This window comes from Chelonia mydas, chromosome 17 (genome assembly GCF_015237465.2).
Source record: "Chelonia mydas isolate rCheMyd1 chromosome 17, rCheMyd1.pri.v2, whole genome shotgun sequence".
NCBI lineage: Eukaryota > Metazoa > Chordata > Testudines > Cheloniidae > Chelonia > Chelonia mydas.
This window is the reverse complement of record NC_051257.2, coordinates 17,190,687-17,203,912: the sequence shown is the minus strand read 5'-3', so window position 1 is coordinate 17,203,912 and position 13,226 is coordinate 17,190,687. Positions and strand designations below refer to the sequence as shown.

The 13,226-nt window shown below is 43.3% G+C and overlaps 1 long non-coding RNA gene across 2 annotated transcripts in view; it reads right to left on the bottom strand.

Moving 5' to 3' along the window:
• Nucleotides 1–3,660: 3,660 nt before the first annotated feature.
• The window catches only part of LOC119563905, a 30,318-nt gene continuing 20,752 nt past the window's right edge, over nt 3,661–13,226 (bottom strand). Inside the window, exons 4-6 of one of the 2 annotated variants that reach the window (XR_006286385.1) lie at nt 9,376–9,503; nt 7,035–7,176; nt 3,661–4,751 (exon numbers count right to left, since the gene is read on the bottom strand). This is a non-coding gene — a long non-coding RNA (uncharacterized LOC119563905). The other variant, XR_006286384.1, reaches the window with a different exon arrangement.

Sequence of the window (13,226 nt, the reverse complement as noted above, 5' to 3'; positions counted from 1 at the left end):
CAGTAAAACTGCACTAGGGAGGGGAAAGGAAGGGTCTGCAGGGGAGAGAAGTGGGGATTTCCTTGGGGAAATAAAACCAAGTCTTTAGAAGAAGGCAGTTTGGACACACTGCATACGATCTGCCCTTCCCTCAAAGACATCAGGGCAAACCAGCACAGCTTAGCGCTCACCAAAACAGTGTTAACTTGTATGCAGTTCCCTTCCGTGCAGGCTCCCACTCTGAGCTATGAGTTCAGGAACACACAGAGCAATTCAAGGAGTGAGGAAGCGCATGGGGCCCAGTATAGACAGGCCTGTTCTCTGAGCTCCACCTGCAACTCAGGGACGTTGTATGTTCTCCTCCCACCCCTTCTGTCAAAGAGGAACCCCCATTCCCTATCTATGAAAATTAGGAGGAAACTCACTAATTTTTCCGTCTCTTGCACCGGTTGGTAGCTACACCATTAGAGATGTAAGGGAGGACCACAGACCTCTATCCTGTTAAAGGCCAATTTGCATTATTATTAATTATTATTATTATTTATTATTTGTATTGTCATAGGACCTAAGAGCCCCAGTCATGGCCCAGGACCCCCTGCATTAGGTGCTGTACAAACGCAGAACTAAAAAGACAGTCCCTGCCCCAAAGAGCTTACAATGAAAGTATAAGACAACAGAAAACAGATGGCTAGAGACAGACCGACAGCAAAGCACAAGGAAACAATGAGACAATAATATCCTTACTCATGTTGAGTGGTACCTTAATCCTCCACAAGCCCTACTGATGTTAATGGACGAGAAAGGTGCTATCAATGCAAGGTAACCTTCACTGGTTATCACAATCTGGCCCTCAGAAAGGATGCCAGGAATAAGATGGAAAGAAGAGCGGGAGGGTGGCAACTAAAATCTTGCCTAGTATTAAACAGAGTTTGCGAAGGGTTTCTTGCCATTGGCAAACATGTCACAAATGAGCCCTAACAGGAAGCTCAGTGGCTTATTTTCAACTGCGGGGCTTAGAGAAATGACCTTTAGCAAACACGGGATCCCCGGCCGAGTGAGCACTGCTATTTTTAACCGTGTATCAAGCCCAGTGGTGTCTGCTTCCTTCCTCTTTCTTACGGGCTTGTGTACTGAGCAAAACACAACCAGATAAACTTGCAAAAAACCTCTGTTCCTAGGAAGGGAAGCCCACAGGCAAAAATACAACTCAACCAAGTCGCACTTGTAGTCACCTCTAGGGGAGGATGTTTATTTTACACTGACATACAAAAAACTGTCCATAGGACAACTTTGGATCCAAGATTGATTGTATTCAGTGGTGGGGCAAGCAAGAGAAGACAGACTGGCTAACTTTAAAAGGACTCTTTCAATGCCCACAGGCCTGATCCTACCAAATAAAAGCCCTAATTTGATTTGCCCCTTTTATGGATTTTAAGTGGAGGAGGAATTTTTATCTAGTTCTTGCTTTAAAACAGCAGGGAACCTTGGTGGCTCAGAGGGTTGGTGATGGGCTACAGAGGGTTCACGGCTGAATCTGGCCCATAGTAACTAAATATCTTCACCAGCTTCTGGCTCTTCGGAGGACTATATGAAATTAGTCTGATGAATGCTCAGCTGCCCACATTAGAAGGATGTTGCTGCTGGGTCAGTGAAGTCATGGTTCTCTGCAGCAGCTCATGCTACCTTAGGGATAGTAATTCTCAAGCGTGACGTCTTTTGGCTTTGGCTCAGTTTCTGAAAGTCTTCAGGATAACTTACGTGAACAACAACATTGGGGTAGCATGTAGAAACCCAGTCACAATCTAGGATCCCATTGTGTTAGGTGCTGTACAAACACCGAATAAAAAGAGGGTCCCTGCAATCAAAATGTAAATGGTCTGTATCTAAATCTGTAGATGGATCTGCTCTCGGTTGCTACTATAATTATAGCGTTCACATCTTATGAGAGAGAATGTGTGTTGCAGGTAGTCCAGAAAAAACAGAACATTATCACACTCTCGTTCCAAATATATATCTAAAGCTACCCATGCACAACATATAAAATGTGTTGGTTAAAGGCAGAATGTACTGATGCTGGTTTCTTTGCTTCTCTTCCCTGAAAAGATTAGATTAAACAAAGGCCAAGTATAGATATAAACTATAAGTATCGGAAAACCTTTTGGCTTCCCAAGTTGAGAACAGGCAAAATTGCTCTGTTCCTTTTGATAATGGTCCTGTTATTGAGCCAAAAAATGATTGGGGATTAAGATCTACTCTCTATATCCTGATTACTTGGTGGTGTCGATCTGAGTAAGTTCAACTACATGTGAAAGTTAATAAAAAATTCAAAGGTCTTCCACCCGCCGAGTAAGTTTCACCACCGTTCACGGTGTCTTTCTTGTTTGAGAACTTGGCCAAGTGACTAGTGCAGTATTGCCAACCCCAAGCATATAGAAATCGTGATCCAGGCTCCCCCAAATCATGATTTTTTTTTTAAAAAAGAGTTGGGTTCTTTTTATTGGCCTTGAGTCTTTAAGGTTCATGCTTTTAAGCCTCTATCAGCAACCATGAGGGCTAGAAACTTACCTTTTAAAATAAAGAGGAAAGACGAGATTCTCACATATACTGTAAGCTCTTTGGGGCACGGACAGTCTTTTGTTCGGTGTTTGTACAGCACCTAGCGTAATGGGTCCATGACTGATGTGCCCAGCTACTCTCACAAAACAAATAACTTAAAGGGTGAGTGCTCAGCACTCACTGATACTCAGGCCCCTTTAAGGTGTCTCAGGTTCAACATCTAGAATCACCAGCCATTTTTGAAAACCATGATTCTTACCTTTGTAGGCAAATCATATTTATGAAATCCACCTACCATTTTGTATACTCTGTCCGGCTTTGTCACTGGGAATGAATTAAATGTCATTATTCTAAAACGATAAACCATTTTGTTAAAGGCATCGCACTACTGTTGACATGCTGCATGGGCCAGATCCACAGCTGGTGGAAATCAGAGCTACGCCGGTTCACACCAGCTGGGGATCCGGCCGTATGCTTTTAGTCTCAGCAGAGAGACCAAGGAGCCAGGACATGGTTGCTAGATTAACCTTTCGATCCTAGCAGATGGCAGGAATGGCTCTTTAACCTGGATTTAGGATATGCACTATTCATTCACATGTAATACTCGGCATTCCAGGTTAAGTACAGCTGGCAGCTCATGGATTACTGAAAGACATGGGAGGGTGGGGGCACAGAAGGGTGCGGATATTGGGGGCAAACAGGTCACTGTAGATGGAAAAGAGAATGTACATGATTTTCCCAAGGTATTCAAGGTAGCTCCTCAACTAATGCAAATCTCTGAAATATCCTGTGTAGGCGCATGTATTTTTGAAGGGCCAGTTACGTTGGTGAACACTTACTCACATAAGTCAACCCATTGAAATCAATGCCGCATACGGAGGCTCCATAAATCCAGGTGGAAGTTGACAGGAGTTTCTGACACAAATAAGTGCCCCCCAGCACGTGTGAGAGTTGTTGGATGCTGGAGCCCACAGGCAGCACAGAAGCTGGTTAGGCTGGCTCGTGGGAAGCGCTCTTTTCCTCACCTAACTTGACACTGCTTATTCCACAGTGAATTAAGAAGTACATTCCCGTGATACTGCTGCCTCCAGGCTGCAGTCAGGGTGCCAGGGACCAAGGTTTTGAAAGTAAAAATATAATGTATGACTTCAGCCTTGCTAAAAGGATGATGGATTGGTTAGAGGGAGAGTAGGGGGGAAATCAAACAGGTTGACTCAGCCATGGCAGTCTGGTGTAGGGACACTCCTGGTTCTACTGCCATACTATTTGTCTCTTCATTTGTAAGGGTGTAAAATGTACGCATCACAACACCTCAGCATGTGGGAACGATAATAAAAACCCTATTCTCACATGACTAATTATTGTTAATTAAACAAGCGTCCACCATGACACAGAACTTTCCCAGCCGCTCCAGCTCAGGAACAAGACAGCTCTCACACTGCCCTCAAGTCAACTCACTTTGGCTCTAACCATTGGGACTGATAGAGGAACCAAGTTCCAGGATAGAGGGTCTTCCACCAGCAGTGCTCTGCCTCTACTCGGCTGCGCTCACACTGATGGACAGTCTGCAGAAACACCTAGCTGAGCTCAATCACTGAAATTATGTTTATTGAGAGAGATGGGTCTCAAGCTGCAGGGAATCAAACTACGTGGGACTAACCAGGCTGAAATCAACACCCTGCATTGCCCCCAGAAACAAAGTGGAAGCCATAAGGAACAGATGAAATATGTGGCATGTGAAATGTGTGTGCAGGCGCATTCTGCACTAGCTATAGCTTTCTCAGTGGGAACCCCATATGAAACCCGCTGCAATAATTTACCCTAGAGGTGATAAAGGCGTGAATACCCTTGGCAGGTCCACATCTGAGTGGAAAAACCTCAAGCTCCTCGTGAACTGCAGAAAGTAAAAGGCACTTCTGGCCATCACCCCTACCTGAGGCTCTAGGAACAGTCAGGGATTCAAAAGCAAACGTGAGCCACGAATGTCATTAACAAAATAACTGAGAAACCAATTCCATAAAGCGAGCACAATCCATGCCTTCAAACCCACCTCCATGCCACTCTCAGCCAGGCATGTGGGAGAGCAAAGGGACCACATCTGATTGTAGGAGGAGTGGGGGGAGAGAGCGAGCTCGGGATACCAATGACTGCCACACAAACCATCTCCCATAGCAGCTTGTCTCCTTCCTGGGAGCTCTCACAACATGAAGCCTCAACTGGAAAAAGGAGGAAATTCAAAGGCCAAAAAAAACCATCAATCCCTTGCCAAGTAACATAGGCTTAGGCTCTTTTCTGAAAAATATTGTCAAATTAACCTGGGCTCCCCCAGGTCTGGCTCACTTCAGGAAAGCCTGCTTGGGTTGGGGGTTGGGGCTTGGTTCGTTTTTTTTAGTATCTTGGAGCATTATTTATTTACCAAAAGTGGGCCACTGCAAATGGAGCTGGGAGGGAACAAAAATAAGGATACTCCCCTAACTTCCCTTCCCTGCAGAGGTGTAGCTAGCAATTTGAAAACGGTGCATTTACGGACTGAAGCGTTGCTAAGGATGCCAGAACCAGTGATTATATAGTAACGCCACAGAACAACAGCTCCTTAGTTGTCATATTACATTTTATTTACACTCCCCAGTTATAATTGTAATGTAACATTTCTGCTTCCCTTGGGAGATCTGAACTCCCCCTCTGTAGGCTGGATGGTATAAGCACTGGTGCTGTGTGCATTTTGCACAGAATATGGTCTCCCCAGTTATAGTCTTATCAACCTTGCAGGATTTGCAAGGGACAATGAATTTTCCTCCCCCAAACCTGAGATAAGGGTGTGGAATACTTGCAGCTCCAATGACAGGGAGGCGCAGATGCCCAGGATGTCAGAGGCTATGCACTATCCATTCCCGTGTAATACTCTACATGTGAGTAAAGCAGATGATCTTGAAACTCACCTGAACTCTACAAGCAATAAAGGGAGCGTAAAGACTCAGTGTTGCCATCCCTCACGATTTTATGGTGAGTCTCGCAGTGTTTCATGTTTTTCTAAAAGCCCCAGCTACTGGAATCATCCTCTTGCCTGACAACCTTGGCTTTCAATTTAAAAAATAATAAAAAGCCAATTTCTAGCCAACATGACTGCAGAGCTAAGACTGAAGATGATGATTACTATTATTTGTATTATCATAGCGCCTAGGAGCCACACACACAGGCCAAGACCCTGTTGTGCTAGGTGCCGTACAAACGGAACAAAGAAACAGAAAGCAAATGCACACCGAAGGCTCAAAAGGCACCAGGTAAATAAAAAGAACCCAATTAAAAAAAACCTCATTATTTTAAGCTAATCTCACAATATTTAGTGGTCTCAGGTTTGTGATATTTGAATACTTGAGGCTGGCAATACTGAAGACTATGAAGTGCATCCCTCATTAATAGCGTGCTTAGTGACCGTTCATGTGTTACTGAAAGTGCACATTGGAAAGGACTGGCTTTCCTAACCTTCCCTACACACCACAGAGCTGTCGTTTCTCAGCCTAGAAGCTGAGGTGTGCTGGAAGCTACTGCACCTTTGAGTTATCTGCAAGGAATCTGACTTCGCCAGTTTCAGCATTATGATATTTGTCTCAAAGCCTCCAAGCTGGGTGTTTTTCTCTTTCTTTCGTTCTTTTTCTTTTTCTTGTCCTAAACATCTCCAGATAGGCTAAAAGACAACTGAGATCACTTTCCCTGTTTAACAGCAGAAAACCAGCATCTTGCAATCGCCCAGTGCTGCTCTCACTACACACCCACTAGACAATACCCATAAACCTAGCATTATTTGCATAGTGGGAGAGTCCAGTTTGGGCATAACTGAAGATAATATAGCTCTGTGTCGGTTACATGGCTTATACCACCAGTGTAGATCCTAACAGAATATTTAATTCAATATGGAATTTTTTTTCTGCTGACCAAACCAAGACTCCTTACAGCCAACCTCAAACATTCAAAAATCCTGAGTCGGGCACGCAAAATCATGCAACTGACAACTGGCAATTGGCATGATTTTACAAATAATAATACATTTGGAATTCCTTTCATTTACTTCCTGGTTTATGAGGCTTACGGGTGAACTTAGATCACACTTTTTATGTAACCACAAAGGCTAGAAACTCACTTTCTTTTTAAAATGAAAGCTCAGATTCTCACATCACATGACTCCACGACCTGAATCGTCAAGTAAAACGAGGGCCAGATTTACAAAAATATTGAAGAACCTAAAGGTGCTAATGCAGATAGTTGGATTTACGAAAGCATCTAAACAGGTTAAGTGCCTAACTCCCATTGTAAGTTAATGGGAGTTAAGCCCGTAAGTCCCCTATCACAAGTCATGAGATCTGGCAACTCTGCACATTGTTAACAGAAGGTGGACAATATCTAGAAAGAGTCTGCATGACACTCTGTGCACCCGAGAATATTCAAAGGAAGGGAAACAAGAATGAATACTCCACTGTCCAATACTAGGGCTGATATCCTACCATCTTTGATGAGAAAGATATGAAGGAGCAATATCCATTTTAGTACGTGGCTATGATATACTTTCCAGAAGGTCTGTCATGCTGTACAGTTTGAGCAACGATCCATGTTCTGGTGCGGGTTATGCTGGCTTGGGAGGCAGACCTGCAGAGAAACGTAAAACAAACAGTTAAGTAAATTTAATTTTAGCATCATGAGTGGGAGGCTCTTACAGATGGCATCAGTAACAAATTTACTGCCAGCTCCGCAGTGTGTCATCATTTCTGCTAATACTTAAGTGATGCAAATATAGAAAACAATGTAATTGTTGCTAGGGTTTTCATTCTTTAGCTGATAGGCCATGTTGAATGCCTTGCACAGCAGTGTCCAGGGAATCACTTGAAATGAAGATTCTTGAGTAAGTAGTTACTTGAGATGAATAAGAGAAAAAGTCACATTTTCAAAGGCTCCTAAGTCATTTAAGAGCTTACGTTGCATTTTCAAAAATGCCTTCAGTACTACTGACTTTCAATAAAACAGGCTACTAAATCACTTTTGAAAATGGGTCATGGGCCAAGACTTTCAAAGGTGAACAGTGATTCTGAGTGCCCTACCTGAGACACCGTGAAGGTTTCATCACCCATGCTCTGAAAAAATCAGGCCTCCTTAAGGCATCTCAATTTTGGCATCCAAAATTTAGGCACTGAAAAATCGTGAGTCACATTTGAAAATGGGACATAAGCTCCTAAATCACTGACCCACTTTTGAAAATGACACCCAATAACTAGCTGATGCTCATATCATTGTGGCATTGAGGCAGTGCTTGGAGGGGGATCCTAATACAAATTCTATCACCCTATCAAGCAGAAGGTTGGGGTACTTTCATTGCTTGTGATGGAGCCACTCCTGCTCTGCTAAACCATTGTGGACAGATATGATGACCTCATCAATATACTTCCAAAGAGCAAGTTAGAATGGACCAGATTGCATCCAAAGCCAGGTATTCTGAAGTTTCCAGGGGGGGTGGGGGGGGGGGGGAAGGTGACTGGTCTATATCCCCATCCCACTTCACATTATTAACATTGTGCTGAGTTATCTACATAGAGGAGATATTTTTCAGGAATAGAGCGTAACCGTTTCCAGCAAATGCATTTGCTATAAAGTGTGCTTGCCTGGTTGAGTTGCCACATAGACAGCTTTTCTATTTCAACTGGAAAACAAATGAAGAGATTCCCTAGTCTCTATTGCAGCAGTCTTGTCACAATGCATGATCTAAGAGCGGGTATGTGTGCGCGCATGCACACACACACACACACCCTTACAAAGGGGATGTTGGACTTCACTTAGAATGTCTCTGCTATCTTCCATTAAAATTTCTGCCTCAACATTCCTATTAGTTGACATTGTTTGTTTTAGTATTTAATATGAGTAGACTTCCTAGTCTAGTGATAATTCTTAGTACATAACCCTTTTCACGCATTGGTCTCAGACCACTTTACAAAGGAAGGTCAGTATTTATCTCCCTTTTACAGATGGGAAAACTGAGGTACAGAACAGTGAAGCGACTTTCCCAAGGTCACCCAGCAGATCAGTGGCACAGCTCCAAACAGCACACAGGTCTCCTGAGTGCAGGGCCCTAAAACAATTGGCTGTATACATCAAAAGGCTCTTTATAGACCATTGTTCTGTACTGTCACAAGAGTCGCACTCGATTGCTGTATTATGGCACAGTTAACATCAGGAGTTTATTCATCACTCCACCTTTTGCAGGTGGAAACTTTTCAATGTCACCCGACTATCTGTGTTAACCTTTGCTTGGGATCCCTGTAAAGGGAGAGAGTCAGCTCTGGCAGCCATCCTCTCCCCACCTTTTTCCAGTGTGACATCACTTTTCTAAAACATTTAACGTTAATATGCAGCCAGGAGGCCGAAATATTGTTTTTGACTAAATTTCAACAACAGCTGGTGAGAATTTTGCAGAACAGAACGGTGGGGCTTATTTTTCTTTCCCCCATCTGGAGTTCTCTTCTTATGGACATTAGCATCTTTCTTAGACAGCAGCTGGGAGACGCGATTCCCAGCTGGGGTAGACGTATACTCGCTAGCTTGAGCGGAGCTAGCATCTAAAAATAGCAATGTAGCTCCAGGGGCACAGGCCAACTCCCGGGCTAATAACCTACATACAATCCCACTTGAGCCACCGCCCCTGCTACTGCAGCCACACCACTATTTTTAGGTGCTAGCTCGAGCAGAGCGAGTGCAGATATGTCTACCCAATTGCTGTGTGGACCCACCCCTAGTTTAAACAAATCCACGTGAAGAAGCCAAGAAGGAAGCAAACAGAAAATAAATCACCACACTCACCTTCGCTGAGGACCCAGGACTAGGTCCCTGATCCTTCTGCTCCAAAACCCAAAAGCTTCTTGATCTAAATCAGATCTTCAATAACGAGCAGTAGTTGTATATCCTTTATCCTTTCTGCGGGTCAGCTACTAGAGGACAAGAGAGAAAAACTCTCGATTATCTATGTATTGTACTTATATGGCCATCAGCACTGTAATATCTGAGTGAGTGCTTCACAATCAAATACGTTTATCCTCACTACCCACCTGGGAGGCAGGGCAGTGTTATCTCCATTTTACAGATGGGGAACTGAGGCAGAGAGAGGCTAAGGGCCAGATTTTCAAAGGAATTTGGGGACCTAGAGATGCAGATGGGCACCTAGGCCCAGGTATTTAAAAGCATTCCTGCACTCAATGTTGCAATGCCGAACTCATTTGGAAGCCAAAGTTTCATTTTTCAAAGGGATTTAGGCACTTAGGAGCCAAAATCCCATTGACTGTCAACTAAGTGCCTAAATCCCTTTGGAAAATAAGACTTCGGCTGATAAATCAGTTTGGCATTGCAATGTTGAGTTCAGCAATGCCTAAATACCTATAAAAATCTGGGCCCTTGTGAGATTCTCAGAAATACCTAAGCTTTTGAAAATCCCACTCGGTACTTACCTGTATTTTCAGGACTCAAAATACCTTTGAAAATCTGTCCCTATGGGACTTGGCTAAGGTCACACATGATGTCCATATCACAGCAAGGAATTGAACCCTGGCCTGCCCTAATCACTGGACCAATCATTCCTTGTTACAATTATTCCCCATTGCTACTGTCATCAACATACAGCTAAGGGTAGCATAAAATCCCTCCTTTACCTGTAAAAGGTTAAGAAGCTCAGATAACCTGGTTGCCACCTAACCAAAAGGACCAATAAGGGGAGAATATACTTTCAAATCTGTGGGAGAAGGTTTTTCTTTTTTGTTTTCTTTGTGCTTTCTCCGGGTCAGCGAGGAACCAGGGCAGGGAAAATACATCTCCTAAAGCCATCTCTGAACTAAGCAGCTACGATTACAAATTGTAAGTAATAGGAAGGAAATGCATTAGATTATCTTTTGTTTTAGCTTGTGAATTTTCCCTGTGCTAAGAGGGAGGTTTATCCCTGTTTTTTTTTTTTTAACTTTGAAGTTTTGCCTAGAGGGGTATCCTCTACGTTTTAAATCTTATTACCCTCTAAAATTACCTTGCATCCTGATTTTACAGAGGTGCTTTACTTTTTTTTTCTCTTTATAATAAAGCTCTGTTTTTTAAGAATCTGATTGGTTTTTAGTGTCCTAAAAACCCAAGGGTCTGGTCTGGTCGGTAGATTATTCTCAAGCCTCCCCAGGAAAGGGGGTGAAGGGACTTGGGGGAATATTTTGGGGAAACAGAAAGTCCAAGTGGTCCTTTTCCTGAATCTTTGTCTAACTCACTTGGTGGTGGCAGCAGTACTCATCCAAGGACAGGGAAGGATTTGTGCCTTGGGGAAGTTTTTAACCTAAGCTGGTAGAAATAAGCTTAGGGGGTCTTTCATACAGGTCCCCACATCTGTACCCCAGAGTTCAGAGTGGGGAGGGAACCCTGACAGCTACAAAACTGAATCCTTTGTTAAATTGATTAGAGAGGGAAAAATGGGAAGTGACTTGCGGATAATGCAGAACTGTCTCTGCTTCCCAATATGGGTCCAAAACCTAACCTCCTCAACTCAGCTGTCACCAAGGCCCACTTTCTATTGAAATCAATGGAAGCTGCTTTGTCTAAGCCCTGATAGAAGAATTCAGAATGTGGCATACACAGAAACACCATTCCAGGTTCACACTGGAGATGCTCTTGTGTTTCAGATCTGGGCTGAGGGAAGGTTTCAGGAATAACAAGTTCAGATAAAGTAAGAATTAACCTGAACTGTTCCCTAGAGCCTGAACTGAAGTTACAAGCTTGTTTGGTTTTTTTAAAGTTAAAAAACCAAGTTTTTTTTTTTTTCATTTTTTCCAAGTCATTTTTTCATTTTCATATTGATTCTGAACTTCCTGATTGTAGCTAGAAGCAGAAGTGCTTAAATTCTCCGGAAGAGGCAGCAGTCATGCACAGACTTCAGGATAACAGCATGAGAGGAAACGGAAGCTAGTAAAAATGCTAGGGTTTGGGGCATTTTGTTACTATGGTTAGATGTAGCCATGTATCTCCTGCTTTAAATTGCTAAGGAGTCAAAAGCAGGCTCATTAGGCAACTTCAAAATGCAACTGTATTCTCAGTGCAAAGCTAGCCAATTTTGTTGAACTTGGTAGAAAACAGAAATTTGAGGGCTCACAAATCCCCCCGAACTAATGCACCAATCCTTCAATTAAATAAAATTTTCCCCAAGGTACTTTGCATCTGCTTTGGAACTCTGCTTAACATTCATCGCAGGATCAAGCCCTGCATCTGAACGTTGCGGCGTGAAAGCTTGTGGAAATATTGTTTGGTGCACCTCAACTTGTAATATTCCCGGCCGACACTGACATCTCACAAGATGGCCAACCCAATGATGCAGAGGCAAGAAATTCAGATGAACCATTATACACATCTGAATGGAGTGTTAAGAAGGGAAAGATAGGAAAATTTCTTCTGCAGGGATAAGCAGCAGCAGAATACATTTTCCTTTGGCATTGACACACCAGCTAATGGGTGGGCTCTGACATTGATGGATCGTGCTTGCAGCTGTACCACAGACAGCAGTATATATTGTACTAGGGGCAAGAAGCCTAGATGGGGAGGAAAGGGAAAGAAGACAAGAAAATTACTGTACAGGAAAGACAGTGGGAGTCGAAGTCCAAGTAACTGCCACTTCAGTCACAGTCCAACACGGCTTTTGTACCCAAGAACGTGCAATCAAGCTCTATTTCCAGCCACTGTAAAAGGCATTTAAACAAATACCTGATAAATGAATACAACACACAAACCATTTCCTCCCTATTTCCTTCCATTAGGACTGAAATGCTTCAGTTAATCATCGATAAAGAAATCAACCCTAAAATGAATGACTAGGGAGCATATTACTCAAATAACTGTCCAGCCCCACCCTATTTGCTTGGTGGTCTAAAGCAGAGACCTGCAATCCAGGAACACCTAGTGTTAATCCTGACTCCATTAAGGAATCCCTTGATGGGTTTTGTGGAAGTCACTTCACCTTTCTCTCTCTAAACCTCACTTTGCCCATCTATAAAATAAAGATATGGCATGCTGTAAGGTCTAGTTAGCTGATGTTCATGCAGCCCCGAAAACTCCGAGGCAGATAGGGCAACTTCCGACAATATCTTTGGGAGCCCATATTGTGAATGGTTTATGTATCACTGTGGGCTAGGGACTGTATGCACTCCAGGAGGAAAAGTCTACCACAGCTCCAGCAGGAAGTGAAAACAGAGGGGGATAATTAAAGCAAATCTCTCAGGTTACAGAACACCTCTAGAGAGGTACCACCGCATGGGGAGGGTCACGTATTTTGGTTCAAACTGGATTCTCCAGACAGCAAACAGACAAAGAAAGGACTTTTAGGATAAAAAGACCTGCGGCCTTGGTTCCAGTTCCTGATCTAAAGACTGATATGAACTTGTAACCACAGTGAAAACCCAGTTGCGGGATTTGAAGGACTGACTCCTGCACCTAGGTTGGAATTGGGGTGATCTCTGGCAAGCTTTTTAGCATGTGCATAGGTGCTTCTATTGTTTTATCTGCAATCTCTCTCTAATGCTTTTACCTTAAGAAAAAATGTGCTTGCTTAGAAGGAGCTGTGTAACTGCTGGCAATACACTGGTCACAGCCCGTGGAGAGAAAGCAAAACCCAGATGCTGGCCTTTTAGGAAAACTGGCCT